This window comes from Mauremys reevesii, linkage group 12 (genome assembly GCF_016161935.1).
Source record: "Mauremys reevesii isolate NIE-2019 linkage group 12, ASM1616193v1, whole genome shotgun sequence".
Taxonomy (NCBI): Eukaryota; Metazoa; Chordata; order Testudines; family Geoemydidae; genus Mauremys; species Mauremys reevesii.
In genome coordinates this window covers 530,480-554,121 of record NC_052634.1, presented here as the reverse complement: position 1 = coordinate 554,121, position 23,642 = coordinate 530,480, and the positions used below count along the sequence as shown (strand labels likewise).

General features: G+C 50.2%; 1 protein-coding gene across 10 annotated transcripts in view; it reads right to left on the bottom strand.

The window, feature by feature from the left end:
• BCL9L (BCL9 like) overlaps positions 1-23,642 on the bottom strand; it is a 130,875-nt gene that overhangs the window by 49,340 nt on the left and 57,893 nt on the right. The gene's annotated exons all lie outside the window — the stretch shown is intronic.

Sequence of the window (23,642 nt, the reverse complement as noted above, 5' to 3'; positions counted from 1 at the left end):
GCTCTGCCAATATCCCTCACTCTTGATCTGCACTACCCTATGTGATTCCAGTCCTAGAGTCTCAACAGACCTCTGCCAACACTTTCCAGGTGTCACCTGCATCACTTGCCCGCCCACCCCCACCAGGTTATCCCAGTTCCTGAGCAAACTCTTACCTTACCTACACTGCAACATGTTCACAGCTGTACTCAAACATGGTAAAAAAAAAAAGTTACCCACCTTCTCAGAGATGTGTTGTTCATGTCCATGCCAATCAGGTGTGTGCGTGTGCACGTGCACGGTAGCCGGAAGATTTTTCCCATAGCAGCATCCATCAGGTCAGTCTGGGCGCCCCCCTCATGGCGCTCAATATAGAGCCCTGCCGAACATGCCAACCCCTCAGTTCCTTCTTGCCGCCTACTCCAACGGAGAGGTAGGAGTGTGGGTATTGGAATGGACACGAACACCACATCTCGAAGAACAATCGTTACAAGAAGATGAGTAACCGTTTTTTCTTCGTGTGCTTGTTCATGTCAATTCCAATCAGGTGACTCACAAGCCCAAGTTTAGGTGGTGGGGTCGGAGTTTTCCACTGATTGGAGCACTGCTCGTCCGAAGGCCGCATAGTCTGTGGCCTGCTGGGTAATCGCATAGTGTGGATGGAGGACCATGTCGTGACCCTGAAGATTTCCTGAGTGAGAACCTGAATGAGGAACACTGTTGATGAAGCTAGAGCCCTGGTGGAGTGCACAGCAATCAGAGGTGCAGGAACACCTGCCAGGTTGTAGCACTCACAAATACAGAACGCTATCCATGACGAAATGCATTGTGACAACACAGGCAGTCCTTTCATTAGGTTTGCCACTGACACAAATAACTGGACTGATTTTCTGAACAGTTTCGTTCTCTTGATGTAAAAGGCTAGCGCCCTGCAAACATCCAGAGAGCGGAGTCTCTGCTCCCTGCTGTTGGAACGTGGCTTAGGATAGAATACCGTGAGAAAGAGGTCCTGGTTGATGTGAAATTGTGACACAACCTTCGGGAGGAAAGCAGAATGAGGCCTGAGTTGAACCTTGTCCTTACAGAACACAGTGTAAGGAGGCTCTGATATTAGGGCCCTGAGCTCAGACGCCCTCCTGGCCGAGGTTATTGCTACCAGGAACGCCACCTTGTAAGAGAGGTAGAGCAGGAAGCATGTCGCTAACGGTTCAAAGGAGGGTCCCATGAGCTTAGAAAGGACCAGGTTGAGGTCTCAGGCAGGGACATGCAGAACCTGAGTTTCTTCACCAACTTGTTGAGTTATTACAGGCTGACGGACGTTAGGGTATAGACTGTCGAGCCCTTTTAAAAACCAGTAGACCATAGGGTTAGCAAACACGGAGCGGCCCTCCACACCTGGGTGAAAAGACGAGATGGTGGCTAAGTGCACTCTTATTGATGACAACGAAAGCCCATGCTGCTTCAGATGGAGGAGGTAGTCCAGAGTAAGCGGCACTGAGGCTAGCATCGTGGACGAATGGCGCAGTGCCGACCAGATTGAAAATCTCTCCCACTTGGCAAGGTATGTGGCTCTTGTAGAGGGTTTTCTGCTGCCAAGGAGGACTTGTCTAACCTGATCTGAACAGGAAAGCTCCATTGGGTTCAACCATGGAGCTTCCATGCCATGAGGTGAAGTGACTCAAGGTTCAGATGTTGAAGTTGGCCATGATCTTGTATCAGAAGGTCCGGGAAGAGCGACAGGGTGATCCGGGCTTCCACGGACATGGCTAGGAGAGATGTGTACCAGCGCTGACGGGGCCAGGCTGGTGCTATCAATATGACCTGAGCTCGTTCCCTCTGGATCTTGAACCAGCGGTATGGACAGAAAGGCGTATAGGAGACAACCTCCCCAGTGGAGGAGGAACGCACCCACGCTGGAGCCCAGCCTGTGATTTTGGAAGCAGCAGAAGGGAGGGAGGGATAGCTCAGTGGTTTGAGCATTGGCCTGCTAAACCCAGTGTTGTGAGTTCAATCCTTGAGGGGGCCACTTAGGGATTTGGGGCAAAAATTGGTCCTGCTAGTGAAGGCAGCGGGCTGGACTCGATGACCTTTCGAGGTCCCTTCCAGTTCTAGGAGATTGGTATGTCTCCAATTATTACCTTTATTACCTAGAAATGCTGGCACTTCCTGTTGTATCATGTGGTGAACAGGTCTATCTGGGGAAAGCACCACCTCTGGAAGATTGAAATTGCGATGTCCAGGCAAAGGGACCCACTTGTGGCTGTGAAACAACCTGCTGAGGTGGTTCACCAGCTCGTTCTGCACCCCAGGGAGGTATGACGCTTGCAGGTATACTGAATGTTCTACACAGAAGTCCCACAGCAAGAGGGCTTCCTGGCACAGGGGAGAGGAGCGTACACCCCCATTTGTTGCTGTAGAACATTGCTGTTGTATTGTCCATCATGACTGATACACATTGCCCCGTTAAGTGTGCCCGGAAGGTATGGCACACCAGGCGCACCGCTCTAAGTTCTCTGACATTGATGTGGAGACCCAGGTCTGCCTGAGACCAGAGGCCTTGAGTCCTGCGGTCTCCCAGATGTGCTCCCCAGCCCAAGTCTGATGCATCCGTCACTAGCGACAGAGACGGCTGCAGAGTGGCAAAGGGGACCCCGAGCATATCTCCTGAGGGTTGAGCCACCACAGGTGGGAGTCAAGGACTGGGCGAGGCAGGGTCACGACCCTGTCCAAGCTGTCCTGGGCTGGGCGATACACTGACGCCAGCCACGACTGAAAAGGTCGAAGCCTGAGTCTGGCGTGCTGCACCACATAGGTACAGGCAGCCGTGTGTCTGAGAAGCTTCAGGCACTTTCTCGCTGTGGTGGTGGTGGGAAACTGTCTGAGGCCTTGAATTAGATCAGTCAGGGCCTGAAACCTTGCTTCTGGCAGGTATGCCCTGGACTGGGTTGAGTCCAGTACTGCCTCTATGAACGCTATCCACTGGATGGGGGACAGAGTCGATTTTGCTTTGTTTAGAAGGAGACCTAGGTTGGCGAAGGTGGTTCTGATGAATCTGACCTGAGCTTCCACTTGGGTCCTGGAGCGGCCCCTGATCAGCCAGTTGTCAAGGTACGGAAACACCTGTACCTGGTACCTGTGCAAGAACGCGGCGGTGACTGACATGCACATGATGAAGACTCAATATGCTGCTGACAGGCCGACTAGAAGGATGGTAAATTGGTGGTGGGTACTGTTGACCACAAACCTGAGATACTTCTTGTGGGGCTGAGTGATTGCAATATGAAAATATGCATCCTTCAAGTCGAGGGCGGCATACCACTCTGCTGGATCCAGTGAGGGGATGATGGAGGCCAAGGAGATCATGCAGAACCTGAGTTTCTTCACCAACTTGTTGAGTTATTGCAGGTCCAAGATAGGCCTGAGGCAGGCTTTGGCTTTCGGTATTAGGAAATACCGGGAATAAAAGCCCTCACCCCTGTGCTCCTGAGGAAACTCCTCCATTGCCCCTAGAGATGGGAGCGACTGCACCTCCTGGATAAGGAGCTGCTCGTGAGAAGGGTCCGGGGAAGGAGGGTGGAAGGGCAGGGGGACACATAATTGGATGGAGTATCCCCTCTCTATCGGGTGGAGCACCCAGCTGACCGAAGCGATACGGGACCATGCATGGTAGAAAGGGGACAGTCGGGAGGAAAAGGTAAGGCAGGGTAGATCTAGTTTCTGTTCTGGTGCGCCGTCCTCGACCACATCTTCAGAAGGCCGATTTGGGTCTGGAAGGTGGTTTGGATTGGCCAGAGCCCTTGCCTGAGGACGGGTGTTGTCTTTTCCTGCCACTCCTATCCTATCTCTCAGAACTGGAAGGGGCCTTGAAAGGTCATCAAGTCCAGTCCCCTGCCTTCACAGCAGGACCAAGTACCATCAGATTTTTGCCCCAGTTCCCTAAATGGCCCCCTCAAGGATTGAACTCACAACCCTGGGTTTAGCAGGCCAATGCTCAAACCACTCCTGTTCCCCTCCGAGAACCATCCTGGCGACTCTGCTAATAGAACCTCAGAGGAGGTTGTGGCCTAAAGTGTTTCCACAGTGTGGCAGGAGTGTGACGGCCCAAACACCAGAGGGTGGCTCGTGAGTCTTTCAGACTATGCAGCCTCTTGTCTGTCTTTTCAGAGAAAAGAGCCATACCCTCAAATGGGAGGTTCTGAATGGTCTGTTGGACCTCATAAGGGAGCACCAAGACTTGGGGCCAGGAGCCCCTTCTCATGGCCACCCCAATAGCCATGACCCTATTAGTGGCATCAGAAGAAGTGATTTTTTTTACCCACAAAAGCTTATGCCCAAATAAATCTGTTAGTCTTTAAGGTGCCACAGCACTCCTTGTTGTTTTTGTGGATACAGACTAACACGGCTACCCCCTGATACTTGGCATCAGCACCATCCAACATGGCCTGGAGGGAAGCCTGGGAGACTAGCTTTCCCTCCTCCACCAAGGCCAAGAACTCGACTAGGGAGTCTGAAGGGAGGAGCTCTGCAAATCTGGCCATTGCCACACAGGTGTTATAAAAGTACCTGCTGACAATGGCCTGTTGGTTCGAAATATGGAGCTGAAGACCCCCTACAGAGTAGACGTTTCTCCTGGTAAGGTCAAGTCACTTAGCCTCCCTGTTTTTAGGGGAGGGCTCCTGGAAACCCTGCCACTCACACTGATTAGCAACATACATGATAAGAGAGTTGGGAGGTGGGTAGGAGTACAAATGTTCGTAGTCCTTGGAGGGCATGAAATAACGCCTCTCATTGCACTTGGCAGTGGGCAGCAAGGAAGCTGATGTCTGCCACAGGGTCTTGATGGTATCCACAATAGTTTTAATCAGTGGTAGGGCAATACAAGAAGGTCCTGAGGGGGCGAGGATATCCACCATGGGATCAGCCTCCTCGACCACCTCCTCAGCCTTAATGCCCAGACCCTGAGCAGCAACTGTTGTAGCTGTTGTCCTCAAGCACTGGGGCAATGGCTGGCTGTGCCTGCCAATGCCTCTTCCGGAAATGACGAGGAGGAAGCCCCTATAAGCAGAGGATGCTCCCTGCCATCAGCTCCCATGGGGTCCTGCGACTCTTGGGGGAATGTCGATGCCGATGGAGCGCCCGTCGGCGTCGGGGCTGTCAATGCCAAACTCAGCGTTGGTATGGGCACTGGAGACACTGGTGGTACAGCCGGTGGAGCCAGTGCCGAACCAGCTGCCTGAGCCAACAAAGGTGGAGGGGCCATTGTCTGTGCTGCTCTCGGTGCCAAGGTTGTCATCGGTGCCAAAAATGCTGTTGGTGCCGGCACAGAGGTTGAAAGAGTTGCCGGTGCCGGTGCTGGTGCTGCAGCTGATGGCGTTGGCATGTAGACAGACACCAAGGCGAGCTGCGTGGTTGACGGCAGGACGAATGTGGTTGAGGCCACTGAAGAAGCTGCAGAGCAGTGCTGTTCCCTTCCTGGCTTTGGTGAAAGTCCCAGGGGGTCCAGAATGGCCCCTGTGGTGGATTCTGCCACTGTTGTGGCCATGACTGGGGCTCTTGCCTGTCTCTCCCCAACCTCGATCATCAGCTTCCACTCCTCCAAGAGTGGTAGGAATCAGACTCTGACTCCAAGCTTCGGTGTCTCAAGTGTTGAGAGTTTGGGGAGCGACTAGGCTCTCTGTCTGAGTGGGCCGGTGCCGAAGGATGTGGAGAGGGAGAATGCCTGGACATCATTGAAGGCTTCCCTCCACTCCACCTGGGGGCAGGATGGGATCGCCAGCGCAGGAGGTTCCTCCCTCCTAGAGGGAGAGAACGGCACCGTAAGGTGCAGCAGAGCCCGAGCAACTTCAAAAGCTTCCAGCGTCGAAGGAAGCAGCAGCTGCTGGCACATAAGTGAACGTGGGGGGCACAGACTCAACTGCCTCGCCTGGGGGATCCTGAGCTGTGGCCTGCCTGGGGTCTCACTTCCTTAGATTTAGCCGGAGGTGACCAACTATCCAGCTTTTCCTTCTGGGGCAACGACGAGTGAGATTGGTGCCTGCTGGGCCTTGGGAGGTGCCATGCCAGTGCCAAGCATCCCGGGACAAGTCCTTTCTCTGCACCGAACTCGATGACAGAGCCGGGGTGTTCCACGTCAACGAGGAAGTGTTAGGAGCCAGGTCCCCTGAGCCCAGGTCTGAATGTGGGTGTACAGCTGCCTCCATGAGGATTACTTTAAGCCACTGCTCCCTTTCTTTAAGAGTTCTAGGGCAGAACTCGCGGCAGATCTTACAGCGATCCTTTTGGTGACCTCCCCTAGGCTCCGTAAACACGGAGAGTGTGGATTGCTTTTTGGCATGTGCTTTGCGCAGACCACACAGTTTTTAAACACTGGGGACCATGGCATACCACAGCTCCAGGGAGTTGGAAGGTGGGTGGAGACTCCGCCAACAACTGTAATCACTAACTAAAAGGATAAACTAACTATATACAAACAACTGGAGTTGAAAGCGCTTGCTAAAGCAAAGGCTACAGGAAGTTCCAGCCACTGTCACTGGCGGTAAGAAGGAACTGAGGAGGTGATGGGTCGGCAGGGCTCTATATTGAGCGCCATGAAGGCGCAACTCTAGGGGGCGCCTGGACCAACCCAACGGATTCTGCTATGGGAAAAATCTTCCAGCTACTGTGCATGTGCGCACGCACACACCTGATTGGAATTGACATGAACAAGCACTCAAAGAAGAACATTGCGTAGCGTACACAGGACCATGGCCATTGAATCAAAACGGGAAAATGATTTATTTGTGGACAGACACCTTTAGGGAAGAGGAGAGCCATTTCTCTAGTGTCCAGCTTCCCTGGTGCAGAGCAGGGGGCTGAGGTGAAAGCTACAGCTTAGACCCATGGGAACTCCCAGCAACTTCTCTTCATTGCATTCCCAACCTTTTTTACACATCTTAAGTTCACTTCATTTCAATGGAGTGAATTCTCTTTACAAGAGGATTTATTTCCCCTTTTCCATTTCTTAGCCCATCACATCCTCTTCTGCTAAAATAAAAACAGTAAATCAATTTCTCTCCTTCCTTGCCTTGGAAGTACGGATTGCAATTGAGCAGTGATATATTACGTGAGAAAGCAGCAAACTAGTTCAGACCAGTGTGAATATCCTCAAATACCCGCATGGCTCACAGCAGCCAACCGGCTCCTTACATTTATGCAGGCCCCTCGCTCAAGCACACAGAAGCCAGAGTAAGGCTGAAGCATTTGCCAGCATTTCTGCGTTTATAATAATAAAATCCAAACACACAAATGAAGAAAACCTACCTCGGAAACTGATTGGCCAATTTGCATTAGAAATGTAATCTCACCCGAGGGACTCTCCTTGGCCTGTTAAATAAGTGCTGCTACTGTGAGGTGCTGTGCACCGCAATTCCTGTGCACCCCAATGGGAGTCTGATTGCACGCAACACCGCTCTTGATACGGCACACGGTGAAAAATGGAGACGTAGGGCAGCCATGAACACTCAGGCACTACCTACACCCGCACGCGGCCGGCCGCGATTTCGGGGATCGGATTAGGATATATATATATCCCATCCCATCGCCGATATATCGATCACGAATCGCGATTCCGACTCCCCGAACAACCCGCCGTGGCGGCGGTGGCGGCGAGAGCCCGGACATCGACATCGATCGTGAGGAGGGGGGTAAGTTATATTATAAGATTCTACTTCAGCTACGTTATTCACGTAGCTGAAGTTGCGTATCTTATATCGATTTTTCCCCTTAGTGTAGACCAGCCCTCAGTGCAGCAAGGAGCTGACTTGGCAGTAACAGATGTCAGTCACCTGCTTCAATGCCACCCACTGTCTCCCCACTCGCCCGGAACATGTCACTGGGCTGCCCACAGAATCACTATTGAAGTTAGACAGGTAAGAGCCAAACCACAGCCCACAAGGAACCAAATGCTCCCTCCTTCCCATGCACCCTGCTTTTCTCCATGTTTAGATGTAGCTGGATGGTGAGGGTAGGAATAGTTACATGGCCAGAGCATGGCCGCCCAGGACGAGAGATTGTCCTGGCTCCCTGCTCGGAGAAGGAGATCACTCTCCCCTCCTGCTGCAATTGTTCACTCCACAAGGACAATCAGACAACTAGAGAGTGCTTCTCCATTCCCATTTGCCACATGCCACTGCGCACACACATGTTGGCACATGGGCCTGCTGGCACCTCGTCCTGCAGGATACACAGAAAGGAGAAGGGACTGTGGCCTGTTAAGAAATTTCCAAAGTGATCAGAAGTGTCCTGCCTAGTTACCCAGCACAGGGAGCCTCCCCAACAGAGCCACACAAGAGTGGGCAAGTCCCAGCATCAAAACCGAAACTCCCTTGCAATCAGAGAGCATCCAGGAGCTCCCCTGTTATTTTCAAAGGGCATCTCCAGTTTGGGTGGGTTAGTGACTGGGTCAATGAGGACAGGACCTTATCATCCATTCCAAGTAGCAGCACCCTGTCCCTGCAAGCTACAGAGGGGCAAAGCACTGTCTTCCAGCACCCCATCCAGGCATCTGGTGGGCATTGGGCAACAAGAACTGAGGGGCAGGGACTATCTACTACCCTGCACAGCGAAAAGCACAATGAGACCCCCTTCTCAGTCAGACCCTAGGTGCTACCAGAATACAAATAAATCCTAATAATGGAGTCTGATGCCCCAGCTGGGATGATCCTCTTAGATGAAGCTGCAGCACGGAGACAAGTCAAGCCGTAGTTTGAGATAGTCACTAGAAACCCTCCCAATCATCTTGCAGAGCTGAGTTTGCTGCATTTGCCCCCCGTCTCCAGGGTTCCACATCAGCAGCCATTGGTACTAACTGGCCCCCTTGCAATCAGCTTACTCTGATGGGCTGCAGGCAGCCCACGGGTTGCCCACCACTGCTCTAGAGCCCCATCCTGAAAGTTACTATTCCTCCCTAAGGTGAGCCAAAGGGGAGATCTTTCCCCAGGGTGTCAGAGAAGCAGGAGAGACGTGTGGGATTTTGGGACCTAGGAGGTAGCTCCCTCCAAGCCACCAGCAGGCTGTGCAGGTCTGACTCAACCAGCCTGAGGCCAAGAGCCATTCCTGCTAGAGCAGCAACCTTTTGGGCACGAATGCTCCTCTGCGGGAATGTGGGGGCATGCGACAAGTGCAGGGGCTGGCAGCCTTTCTGAAAGCCCTGGGGAAAAGCTGTACTTCCAAGGCTGGGTGCTCTCCCCTGGGAATTAGCAGACCTATGAACGTGGTCAGTAGCAGGGAGAGGCTCTTAAACCCCCCTGCTGCTGTTCCCATACAACCCAAGACATCCCCCCCACCCCCTCCGGACGAGTTGGGGTGTGTGTGCATGTCTCAGACTCATGTACTTTGCCCTGGGAGTTGGTGCAATGGCCTGGGAGGGAGTGATGCAATTTCACCTCTGTGGGAGACAGTAATAACACTTAGCATTCGGAGTGCTTCCCAGTGTGCAAACATTAACTAATGGCTCCTTGCAGCACCTCAAAAATGGGTAGGCATAGACACAAGCACTGCCACCAAGCCCCAGCCGCTGGCCAGATGGACAGCCACCAGCACATGAACTCTCCCCTCTGCCATCCAGATGCAAAGCTCAGCACTAGGGGAAAAGCCAGGCACAGGGACATCAAGGCCAGAAGAGTTTCAAACTAAAGTGCCCAAAGCCAGGCACCTCCAGAAGCAAATGGCTGATTTTCAGAAGTGCTAAGCATCCATGACTGCCATTCAGCCACTTGGACCTCTGAAAAATCAGGCCTCTCATGTATTTAGGCTGCTAATTTTGGACATCCAAGTGTGAACACTGACCCCAAGTTTCTTTTCGAACAGCCTCCCCAGTTCTGTGCCATTCAGGCCACTTGCACTGTAAACATTTAGAAATCACAGTTTTAACCTTTCACCTCTCACCTCCTCTCATTCCCCAAACACCTGCCCTGTGGCTGGTGCAGCAACCCCATGCCAGGGGCCTCCTGTGGTACAGCAGGAAGAAAGGGATTAACACCAACTAGCTTGTGAGGCCTCAGGCAACCTTTCTGCACCTCCATTAACTGTCAGTAAAATGGGGGTAATAGCTGCCTCACATGGGTGTGGGAAGGCACCACTAAGTGCACACTTAGAGACTGGTAGACAAGGTTCTAGAAAAGTGCAGAGCATTAGCTTTAGAATTTGAAATGTCCAGAGTCCCTTTGGGGCCAGGAGTTCAGCACGCAGCCTCCCACCTCTTCAGAAAGTCCATCACCGTGGGTTAGAGAGTGTGACAAAAACAAGCTGCCACACAGCACCTTTTCCTTTTAGACGGATTCTCAGAACAAAAACCAGCTTCCACTTGTCCCAGCCCTGAGAAGGAGTGAGGCAGAAAGAGGTTTGTTATGAATACATGAAACTGTCGCTAAGTGAAGAAGAAGAAGAAAAAAATACCAAGGGGAGAAGGAGGGAGGGGACAGAAACCACATTTTTATTTCTGGTGGCCAGCCAGCCGACTGACTCAGCCAGTTTGGTCTCCTGCCACATAGATTTAAAAACAAAACCCAGCTCTCAGAGAGGGGAGAGCAGGGGATTCAGATGAATGTGCTTTTTTGTTGACTGCAAATGGATTCTAGACCAGCCCAATATGTATTTAGGAAAATGGTTTCTCTATCACACTTTGTCAGTAGGGTCTCGGGCAGCACAGCACAGGTCTCTGGCCACACTGCCCTCTGAAAATGCCTTGGTTTGAAAATAAATAAAATAAAACCCCAAGGCTAAACTAAGGTCTGCTCCCCCTGCAGATCCCTCAAGATCTTGAAAGAGCTTGGGAGAAAGTAATACTTCTTTGATACATGCTCCCCTAGCCCTGGTAGTGTCTATCTTATAGGGGGAAAATAGCCAAGCCAAAGCAATATGCAGTGGGAGAGCTGTTCCTGAGAAGTGGATTTGGCTTTGTGCATGTGTCTAGAAGTGAGAATGACTTGGTTTCTTTCTTGCCAGTGCAATGATCTACAGGTCCCGGGTCTGTGGCTCCAAATCTTGCACGCTGCAGGTGTTTCCCCACCTTCGGGGAGACCCATAGTCGGTCTGAGAAATCTACATATAAGAAGCAGCAGGAGCACGGAAGTAATTGTTTTTAAATATTGACTCCTGTTTTATTTATCTGGATCCTGTAGTGCCCATGGCATGGCAGCATTTCATAATGAGTGCACAGTGTTCTCAAAGTGCCGTTCAAACATGAATAACTCCCCACACCCTTTGCTGCAGGAGCTACCTGTATGGCAGTGCTAAGCACTGATGTACTCAGTGCAGTACCAGACACACACAGCTTACAGTCTCACCTGGAGCTATCAGTGAAGTCATAAGGGAAAGAGCACCAGCTGGCACCTCCCTGATTTCTTGTGCACAGATTGCATGCTTTACAAATACTAGTTGGTGAAGTCACCTGCGTCTCCTGCACAGCAATCACTCACAGAAAGTGGCCAGCTTGGCTGGAAATTAATTCTAGACTCACTGCAGGGAATGTGGAGGGAGATAAATTACGTAAGGAATTGGAAAGAGTTAAGTGTGGCCACTGTATTTTTATTCCCATTTGTAGATGATAGAATTGAGGCACAGAAAAGCTAAGGAACTGCACAAGCCAGTGGCAGAGCCAGGAATGGAACCCAGGAGTCCTGACTTCCTATTTCCTCATATGACCACTAAGACAATATTGCCACTCAATGAACTACTGTAATCCAGCCCTTTAAATTGGCATTTTGTGAGCTTTTGTAGACAATGTTCCTCTCTATCAAGGTACTATCTGTAACACAAGCACCGATCCCCTCGCCACCACGTTTTGTGAGGAGTCTCAATCTGTAGTCAGAGCAGGCACAGGATTCTACATGTGTACACACTGAGTAAGGGTCGAGGAGAAAACTGGCAGGTGCAGAGACTCCCTGGAGGAACCATTCTGGAGAGGCCCTGACAAGGCATGCAGGCATCCCAGTGAGCACAGCACTATGCAGAAAGCAGCCGGACCAGTCAACAAGAGGCTGACCGCCAAGTCTAACAAAATCTTCCACAATGAAATTCACAGTTCACAGCTTAGAACTAGCAGTCCTGAAGTTCTGCAGAGCTACAAGCCCTTGGGCTACTGGGTTGGTGTCACCTTTGGAGGAAAAGCTCCAGGAAAAAGATTTTATTTTATTTTATTTTATTTGGGGGGGTGGGCGGCTGGGGTTAGCAGTGGAACTAGAAGGAAAGATTTAATGACTGTCAGGGAAAAATGGCTGCTTTATTGCAGGCAGCTTGTAAACTCTGGAGCCTGAAGGTCTGGGAGTAATTTCTCCCTCCCACGTGCTGGGCTCAGTTTGTACTGGGGGGGGTCAGAGGTCAGTGCTTTTCCAAAGCATTCTGGGAAAGAAGCCAACTGGAGCAAGCTGCTAAACACCACTCCTGCAGCACACAGCAAGCTGCTGCACAGAATTAACCCTTTGCATGGCAACTGCTCCGCTGTGTCTGTCCCAGTAAACACAACGCTGCTCGCTGTGGAGTGGAGGAGGAGGATGAGCCTCAATAGAGGAAGCCTTAGAACATGCTCCCCTCAAAACACCAGGAAGGTGGTGGGCAATGGTCTGAGAGTTCTTTCCCTTGACGGAAGTGGGAGGAGATGGAGGGGGACTAGCAAAGAGTTGGAGTACTTGTGGCACCTTAGAGACTGACAAATTTATTTGAGCATAAGCTTTTGTGAGCTACAAACCACTTCATCGGATGCTGTACTTGTACTTGTGCCACAAGTACTCCTGTTCTTTTTGTGGATACAAACTAACACGGCTGCTACTCTGAAATCTAGCAAAGAGTTGTTTTCTCCCCCTTGGGGAGGAGAAGGTGGGGGACCCCAAACAGCTGTTAGCTTCGCTTGCATTTCAGTCAGACCCCAGCCTGGGGATAGGGGAGATAGCTCAGAAGCAGACATCAGCAGAACAGGAGCAGAGGTGCACCTCCTCAGGTGTGAGAGCCAGTGCGTCAGTTGCACCTAGGGCCTGGAGTCAAAACACCAGCATATAAATCTCAACTGCTTCCCCGCTCAACAACCACCGTAACTACCGGCAAGGATCAGAGGTGCCAAGAGCGCCTGACATGTTAGGGCTTCGGTGCCTGGCACTGAGCTAGGGAAAGACTGGAGCAGAGCACGGCCAGACCTATCTGCTTTGTAGTGAGGGATCAAGCTGTACCCAGAATCTAGCCCTATCCCAGCACTAGTCATGCTCAGGTCTACGCACTAGGGATGGGAGAGATTGACAATTATAGACCACAGGGGACATAGGCCATTTTAGAATGTGAAAGAAGAAACCATTACTGCCTGTAACTGGTTCTTCAAGATGTGGTGCAGATGTGTATTCTGTACTTAGTGCAGTGGAGCCAGAGAATTTTTCCTAGCAGTATCTGTAGGAGGTGGAGCTTGCACCTAGTGCACATAGCTCCTCCTCTGGCTACATGAGGTGGCAGCGCCTTGATCCCCCTCAGTTCCTTCGCACCAAACGCCCAGAGACCAGACTCCAGTGTAGGGTGGATGAAGGGTGGGTTGTGGATTACACATCTGCATCACATCTTGAAGAACCATCACTACAATAAGCAACCATTTCTTCTTCTTCGAGTAGATACAGCCATGTATTCCACTTAGGTGACTCACAAACAGTACTAACCCCAGGAGGTGGGGCTCAGAGTCTACCTAAACAAGGATTGCAGGACCGCCCTACCAAAACCTGCATCTGCGGTTGATGATGTGGCAATGGCATAATAGTTCGTAAACATACGTGTTGACGACCATGAAGCAGTCTGCAAATGTCCAATATGGAGACGTCACTGAGGAATGCTATTGACATTGCTTGCGCTCTTGTAGATTGAGCTCACACCTGCTGAGGGGTGTAACTGAAGCTATTTCATATACTGTCTTGATAAAGAACGTCATCCATTTAGAGATCATCTGTGAGGAAACCCCTTGCCCCTTCATACGATCTTCATATGACACAAACAGACAAGGTGAAGGATGAAACAGTTTAGTCTGTTCAGACAGAAGGCTAGACATTGACTGACAGCTACTGCATGGAGACATTGCTCCTCCGTAGATGAATGTGGAAAGAACACAAGTAAATAAACTGCCTGGTTCAAACGAAACTGAGAAACCACTTTAGACAAAAATTTTGGGTGTGGTAGTAAAGTCACTTTGTCCCTGGAGAACTGTGTATAAGGAGACTCTGCCAACAGAGCCTGCCACTCACACTCTCTTTTCTGATGTTATCACTACCAGGAAAGCAGAAAGGGACAAGATGTCAGGGGCTCAAACGGAGGTCCTATCAAAGCCACTAGGACCATGTTAAGGTCCCATAGAGGAACTGGCCCTCAGACCAGTGGATGGAGATGAAGAGGCCCTTTTAAGAATCTTGCTACCTTGGCATTGGACAACCAGCTGAATATAGTAATGCAGTGCATTACAGGAACCCTTAAGTCAACTTCAACACCATGACTATCTGTTCTGTCTAACATCGCTTCCCCGCCAATATGCCAAATTACAGTGATGCCAATATGCCAAATTCCCCAAAGCTCAGAAAATCCAGGAAAACAGATGTCTTTCCTGTCCACCCAGATCTTGACAATGCACCCCACAATGTCTTAAGTCCTGCAAGCCTTTCTGGGAACATTCATTTAGCTTCATGCAATCAAGCTATGATCAAGAGGAGGCTTGGAAATCATATTGGGCTAAAGACGACTTAAAAAATAAGCAACTTGTGCCAGATCCCATGCAGAAGGTTCCTGGGTTTGACCTTCCATGGTCATCTTGATCAATTCTGAACCAAATCCAAACCAACCATAGTAGATGTGGACATCTAATGCACAAATGGAAAATCAAGGACTCCCTGGCATGGAAGCGTGGTTGCCCACAACAAACCATTGAACATATCACTACCTACTGCCCAAATTATAAATATGAAGGAGGCATCACTGCAATAAATTCTGCTACTTCTGATGTAGCCATTTGGCTCAATCAACTTCAGGTGACATTGTAGTTGCTGCTCTACACCAGCCATATGAAAGAAGAAGCAGCGAGTCCAGACTGAGGGCCCCTCGAGAGCTGAACAGATGACATTTCTTCTTGTCCCTTGTAGCAAACAGGTTAACCACTGGAATGCCCAAGGCTGCAAAGATGATCCAGAGGACACTTTTCTTCAGGGACTGCTTATGACTCAGGAAAAAATTCCTGATTAGATGACCTGCAAGATGATTCTGGACCCTGAGCAAGTGATCAGTTATGGGAGTGATAATCTCCTCAATACACAGCTGCCACAACCTTATTGCCTCGACAAAGCACCCGGGAGCGTGTTCCCCCTTGCCTGTTCACATAATGCAGGGGCAGGCAAACTTTTTGGCCTGAGGGCCGCATTGGGTTTTGGAAATTATGGAGGGCCGGTTAGGGGAGGGGGTCGTGGCCCAGCTCCCACTCCCTATCCACACACCCCTCCCGGACTCCTGCCCCATCCAACCCCCCATTCCCTGATGGCCCTCCGGGACCCTGCCTCTGATGGCCCCCCGCCCCGTCCCTGACCCTGCCCCACCACCCCATCAAACTCGTCCTCTCTACAAAATTAGACCTAGCCATCCAGTTCACAAAGTCATGTGAACATTTGGACAGCAATGCCTGCTGGTTAGCAGTGCACATCTGCAAGGAAGAGGTGGTGTAAATCTTCCTACCTATCAGGTCCATCCATTTAGAGTTCTTATCCTTGGGAGTGGCCTTAAATCTGCCCTGCCGAGTCCTATTGTTCACTGTGGTTGTGACCAGGGAATTTGGGCCTGGGTAAGAGTAAAATCCCTCAAATCCTTGGTCCACGACAAAATGGTGTTTCTCCAAACTCTTTGCAGTAGGCGATACTGAAGCAAACAGACAGTCTCCAAAGAACCATAGCAGGCTTCAGGAACGCATCATTAATAGGGAGGGTGACACTCCACAGGCAGACAGCTGCAGGATATCCAAAAACGTATGAGTATTCTCCTGCAGAAACTCTGCTTGAATACCCAGGGAAACAGCCACATGCTGCAAAATTCCCAAGGGATTTTCCATTTCTCCACCACATTTTGAATCTGTTGTAGCTGCACAAAGGGGTGGCATTGTAGACCACACCCCAACAGGCACATACCCATCTCCAAAGGAGCTTTGAGGCTAGAAGCACAAACCCTACAGATAATGGGCCTCAGAGAATGTGCGTCAGGGAACGAGAAGGTTGGGGAGAAGGCAAAAGTTGGACTTCAGACTACCCCCATCTTCTCCTCCTTTGGTGCTCCACGTACATACTCACAGAATGCCATTATTCTGGAGCGTTTGCATGTTCACACACAGGGACCCAGCACGGCAAGAGGCCAAAAATAATCAATCAATCTAAGCACTCCAAGGCTGGGGGACTGGAGTCGCTTCTGTGACTTGTGAAGGCACTGAGTCTCCAGGTCACTGTCACAGGGGAAGAGATCCATTAACTGCCTTTCTCCAGCGCACTGGAGGAGGGCGGGGGGAGAAAAAGATAGAGTTTCTTGCCCCAGTTAGACACAGTGGGAGGAAACAGACACTCATTCTTGGAGAAAGGGGCCAGTTGCACAGCTGCAGCGACACACACTGTACTGGCAACCCCACCCTCCACACCTACATGGGATACGTTTGAGCCAGGCACCAGACTCGGATATGTGGCCTTAAGTTCACAGCTGACCCGCACCTGTATCTACTCCAGCCAAACCAATCCAAGCTCCAAATGTCCCAGACCGTGTGTGTCTGGGGCCCTGGGCTCCAGGTGGAGACCTGCCTGGAGGAGGTTTGCCTGTCACAAGCCAGACTGGAGCAAGTGACACCCAGGCTCCTTAAGCCTTTCGCGTCCACCATCCTCCCTGGATTTTTAACCTACCAATCAGTGAGAGGGAAAGCTGCTTGGATATTAGCCAGCTCCAGGGAAACCACCATTTCAAGGTCCAGTGAAGGAGCCTATCAGAGCAGACGGAAGCTTTGGTTGGGGTGGGGGAGCGATGTAAAGAGCAACTCAGTTCAATGGGAAGCCATTGCAGCCTGCCTACCCCGGGAGGGGAAGGGGGAGGGGGGCAGCCGATGTCTGCCAAGGGCCCACCGTGCTCCAGCCCAGCAATAGGAAGGAGGCAGGGGCTGGTGCCACTGCTGCTGCATTGTAATTGAACAAACATGACAGCTTGTGCTGAGAAAGCTTAAGGTGCCTTTTCCCTCCAATAACCACTGCTGTGTGAGATGTGAAGCAGAAATCCCAGGACCCTGAACTTAGCGTCAGAGGAAGAGATTGGGACAGTGATTGGAGAACCTGGATCCAAGGAGGGAAGAGCCCCACGATAAAACCCAGCAGTTTCTGAACCAGGAATCTCAGGCAGACACAGCGCAAGTGGCTCTCTCAGAGTATTCAGCGGAGCTGCAGGCCCTTATGCCAGGGCTGCACTTGGGTCCAAACCCCCCAAAGCCTGGTAGATAATACTCTACCTGGTCTGAATGTAACCAAGTTACTGAAACCGCTCCCCACCTCGCAGTGGTTGTGGCATAGATGCCTGACACAGTGACATTAGGTCACTAGGAAAAACAGGAACAGACCCCAGGAGTCCTGACTCCCAGTCCCCAACTTTAAGCACTAGACAATTCTAAACCCTGTCAGGGACTATTCAGGTTTACAGTTTCCCCCCTCCCCCATACACTTGGGAGTGAAGGCCTGTATTTCTCCCCTTCGGTTTTCAAACAGATGATACAGAATGCAGCAGCTAGTTCCTTGGAAGGCAGCCAGAGAACCTAGACCAAGCCAAGTCCCTTCTCTGCAGACGTGAGGTATCAGCTGGGCTCTAAGGCAGCCCACGTGGTTCTGGTTTCCTGTCTCTGGGTAGAGAAGGTTTTTGCTCCCTTTCTGCAGTATGAGGCAACCTGGGGAAGCTTTGCATGCAGGTTCTCCCCAGTAATACGTCCTGCTGGGCACAGTGGCAGAGAGAAGCTTCTTGACCTCAGCCCCCACTTTACCTTTAGACTCTGTTTTGTGCCACCTGGGATGTAGAGTCCCAGGGGAAGACAGTATAGATAGGGGATAAGGAGCGGAGATAGCACCAGGGCAGAGAGCCTGCTCCATGGCACCAGAGCCCTCATTAGTGACGGAAATCTTGAACCTAGCCCATGTGCCCCAATAGATGCAGAGACTAAACAGGCCAAAAAGGCCAGATTCCTCTCTCATGGCTTGTATTATTCCCAAGGACCTTAAAGCCCCGAGTATAAGTATAGCTGCCTTCCATTTACAGATGGGAAGACTTGGCAAAGGCCACAGGGTGGACTCCATAGTAAAACCTGAAATGAAACCCAGGAATCTGGACTCCCAGACCCATTTCCCAATCACTGATTGTGTGGCCTCCCTCAGCTTGTTTCCACTGCTGTTCATATCAAACAATTCCTGGTCTTTTCCTGGGGCAGATAGAGGCATCAGCAAGTATCGAAGCAGGTGTGGATCCTCATTAAAAAGTTAATTAAGTGCAAATTAAATTGGGACTTGTGATTCTTAGCTAGTTGCCAGGGTAGCTTTGGGGTCAGGGCAAAGCATAGGCTCCCCCATGCTCTGAGCTATGATCCCAATCTCTCTCCTCCTCAGACCTCAACTCAAGAGTCAAACATTTGGAACTAGCCTTGTGAGCTGAAATGTTCCCACTGACATAAGACCAAGATGCAACACAGAGTTTGGACAACCATAATTCTGCTATGGGAGCAGGGAAGGGCCATGGTCATATCCAGCTGACCCTCATGTTGGGACGGATGAAAAACAAGACTTTGAGCTGAAAGCTGAGTTTAACGAGTCAGATACTATAGCCAGCCTGATGCGTGTGTGAGGAGGCAAAGGCCTGTTGCCCGTAAAGCGATGGAAGGGTAGAAGAAACAATGAGAGCAACAGGCACCTCCAGGTCATTCTCCAGGTGTGCTTATTAGCTTAATTCTTCTTCCACTTTATACAAGAAGAAAATACGAGTCACTGAGTGCCCTGACAACATTCACAAATACAACTAACAATAGCAACAAGAGACTCAGCCATCCAACTGGGCCCCAGCCAACAATGGCCTTAGGTTGCAAACCTAAGCAGCAAGAAGTGGACATTCCCTGGACAGGGGAGGGCTGATATTACCCCGTCACCTCTTCCTGCTGCTTCCAAGCAACCAATCATCACTGCAGCCCTACCCAATTTGAGCCTCAGCCCACCTTCATCCATGCCCCATTCACAGCCAGATACCACATAAGGCAACTTACTGTTCCAGCTGGTTTTGGTGAGATGGATACAGAGCGCAGCATAAACACTGCCGTGTCACGACAACACCTTCTAGCACCTGCAAACACATGAGAGAGGCAAGTATTCTCCCCTTTGACAGATGGGGAAACTGGTGCACAAAGAGGGCTCATAGCAAGGCAGTGACAGTCCGCAGGAGAACCCAGAAGTCCCAGAGTAGATTTGTTCAAATTTGGTTGAGGCTTTGTGAAATTAATCTAAAAATTGTGCTATTACAATTTGAGATTAAAATTTCTAATAAACTGAATAATAAATGCTGGGATTTTAAAAGCCACTGCTCACAGGGATTTTTCTTTTAATTTTACAAAACTGGCTAAACAAAATATTGAAACTTAAGGTCCTGACCCTACAAACATTTAAGTAGGAACTACTCTCAGAAAGAGTCCCAGTGACTCTCATGGGTAAGCGTTAGCAGCAATCAAGAGTTAAAATTTTATTTTTATTAGAGATCTCTCTTAGTGGCATAAAATTTTTGTTACTTCAAAACAAAATAGCTCCAGCGTTATCAAAGTTTAGATTTTCAATACATAAAAGTCACAATAATTTTGTTACTTACACATATGCCCAAATTTTCAAAAATAGGTTTCTAACTCCGTATTTAGGTACCTACGGTACCTTGAGATTTTCAAAAGCACCTTAAGTGACATAGGACCACAGTTCCCATTTATGTCAGCATGCAAACGCTGATGGAGGAGCATAGTCTGGTCAAAGCACTGCAACTTTACTGACTTGTGGAAGTTCAATACATCAGAAAGTGTTATCTGTAAATATAGCACAAGCTATTTGCTTATCTGTTTTGCATTTGAGTTTGTGTTGTTCTCACAGCAAGGATGCTAATGAAAGGCCTGGACTTATCTTTTTCAGCATAGAAAAGCATTTTAAATGTGAAACTTATTAGTAGAAAAAAAATTGCTGTGTAAAAATTGAAACTCTACTAACAATTAAGAAACTAATTGAAGAAATAAGTACAAAACATCCACTTCAGCAACATAAGACTATAAAATGGGAAGTCACTGCTGGCATCATGCAAATAAAAGATGTTGACTTTTTTTATTTGTTTGTTTTAAAAGCATGATATTTGTCAACCTGGAGAAGTCTCAACTCCCAGTCTCTGGGGCAGTTGCTGACACTGTAGCACACAGATACAGCCATTTGAAACCACATGGGCTGCATGTTCTGAGGCCTGGGGTACACACGCCAACAGCCATTTCATGCCCAACCACCCCCATGCTGTTCCATCCCACCAAGGCTTCCATTCTGAAAGAAGTCTGGTGGCTCACAATCCTAGCAGCTCTCTTCACACATTCAGTGGTGCTCTTCTCTGTAAACCCAACAGTAGCCAACTCAGACGGCACATTTTGTTCTGTAAGTAACTGACCATGAGAGAGTCATTTAAAACCCTCCAAGGCCTTTTCTACAACAGGGTTCAGAATATGGCTATGTACACAGTGGAGGTCATCAGTCTGTGATTTTTGGTCTGGTGCAGAGGGAGGATTTCTGCATGAAGACCAGGATATAGACTAACCAATCCTTTTCCTGGCCAAAAACCAACTCCTGTGCACCATGCTCAAGGGAATCCTGCAACCAGCAGAGCCACTGTGAACACAGCTCTTCCCAAGAGAGCAGATAGGGTCCGTCTCTGAGTTTGGGCTTGAATGGAGGTCATTTAGACTGTGCTTCCAGCCACTGCCAGGAGCCAACATGGCATGCAAAAAACCACCACACAAAAAACCCAACCCTGACTGTATGTACATGCATGCAGAAACTTCCCATTGCCCACACGTGCACATACACACAATCCCCTCATAAACACACCTCCAGTACTGTGCTTTATAGCAAAGCACCTACATTGCTGAAACAGTGGCTGCTTCCCTCATTTTTCAGACCCAAACTTTTCCACTTCCCCGTTGTCTAGCCTGGTTTTCAATTACTGGACATCAGCCCTGTCACTCTGATGTGGCGATAACCCAGTTCAGACTCAATACTCCTTCACCAAGTGGCACTGGGAGATATTGAGCCTTGGCTCAAACCTGGGTATGACCCGAGAATCACTTGGGCAATAGAGGCCTTAGTTCTGGAAGTGCAGACATCAACAGGGGCTACAGGTTCTCAGACGCTCCTAGAATCAGGCCGCAGACCATGCTAGTTCTGATGTCAAATGGTACACTGCAGAATCACAAATGTGCCACATCCCAGGAGCATTTGGGATCCCATGCTGCTCCCATCCCGCACAGCTGGGGGTGGGTGGGGGAGCCTCCAGGCTTTAGCCCAATAAAATCCAGATTCCACCCATAAAATCTGTTAGAGAACGTAGAGGGCTGTTGCTCACTTCCCAGGCTGGGAGGGGAGGTGGCCCATCACTCGCTGCCCTGGGGAGGTGTGCCCTCCAGCCCCTGTACAGCAGAAAGCAGGGAGGAATGGGGCACAATTCTGGTGCCTGCTCCCCACTACTCAACTTGCTTTGGAGGCTGCCAGGCTTGCTGAGGCTGCCACATCAAATAGCCATCCAGAGCCACGCTCCTGACACAAATAACAAACAAGCCCTCAGAGCGGGACCAACCCAAGCCTTCATCCACCCAGGGCAATGCACTGCCCACATCTGACACTCATTCACTCTGACTGGCAACAGCTGATGCCTACAGATCATGCAGAAACCCCTCCCAACCCAGAGAAGAGGCTGTGCATCTCCCCAGGCAGCTGCATTTTTATATATTCCACCTACCATCCCCGCCTCACAGATCCCTATGAGCCATGAGAAAGGAACCAGCGACACCACTACACACAAGGTAGGAGCTGCATATCAGGCCGCTACACAGCGAGGGTAGGAGCCTGATCACAAGGCATGGACATATTGGCAACCCCCTGCCCAGACACTCTGGCCATGCTAAATCCTAGTGCAAAGGGCCCCTCACAGAGGAGTGGGTAAGTTCACAAGCTCTGCCTCCTTAACAGGAGACTTTCAACTCCAGGCTGCCACCTCCAATCCAGCCCAGCACAACAGCAATGGGACCAGCTGGCAACTGTTTAATGGTTACCTATAAGCAAACTGGTGGCTTCCAGAAGAAGATAGTGACCATGCCACAACTGATCCCTTGCTGGCAGTCTCAACAGAGGTCCCAGGGAGTCTGCATTCCCCTTTCACGCTAGTCGAGACCACTTCAGAACAAGGAAACACCCATTCACAGGACAACACAGGGCAGCCTGCTCTGCCCATGTTCTGAGAAGAGAGAGGATGCCAGTCTCCTGGGATAATATTCTGGCCACCTGGGGAGCAAATTCAATCTGTGAACAGACCAGGCTCCTAGACTTCCTTGCGTCAGAAGGGCCATGCTGCTCCTAACCCCTTTTTCCTCATGGAGATTATTGCCCAGGCACTATGTCACTAATGCCCCCATTCTGGGGAGGGATCATCTAATTGACTCTGCAGGATGGGGCCCTGACCCCAGGTGGGGCCTCTGGGTGCTGCGACAGTAGAAATAATAAAACTCTGGTTTTTATATTTCATTTAAACACATAATTAGCAAAGATTAAATGACTAATACCGTATTTTCCGACGTATAGGGCGACGGGGCGTATAAGACGACCCCCTAATTTTACAGTTAAAATATAGGTTTTGGCCTATATTCGCCCTATAAGACGACCCCCCTTCCGAGGGGGGGAGCCCAGAGCCTTTTAAATCCCAGCCGCCCGCTGTTTATACCCGGCGTATAAGACAACCCCCGATTTTGGGGGGTTGTTTTTTAATATAGAAAGTCGTCTTATACGCCGGAATATACGGTAACTATTCTGGCAGCCAGTAGCAGAGTTCCCCAATGTCTGTGTGAGGAGCATTTGGACAAGTCCACGCAACAATGCAAAATTATCCACCCATATGTGGCCCCCAATTTCTAGCACCTGAGACTTTCCTCCCCTACCCTACCCTCCCACTGAGTCAGCAGTATGCCAGATGGGGGCGAACTTTCCCTGTTCCTCCCCAGCCCTTCCAGCTCTGCTAAGCACACAGCAACAGATGACAGGTGGTTTGTGGGCTGCAGGGGGGAAGGGGAGCTGTTGGGCCTGTCTCCACAGAACTATTTCCCACTAGGAAGCCAGATGCTCAGGTACAGAGGGGCTCAGTACTTCATGGAAACCAGGCTGGTGGCCTGGTCCCACGCCACTGTCATTCACTCTCCTGCCTCCCCAGGGCCTGTCACTGCTTGGTGGGTTCCTCCTATTCCCACTGCCCAGGTCTCTGAAATCTCCACCATGCTCCCCACCCCGATGGTCCTTTACAGGTCTTACCCCATATTGTATACAGCTCTGAAAGGGTGCAGCCATGACAGTTTCACTCTACCA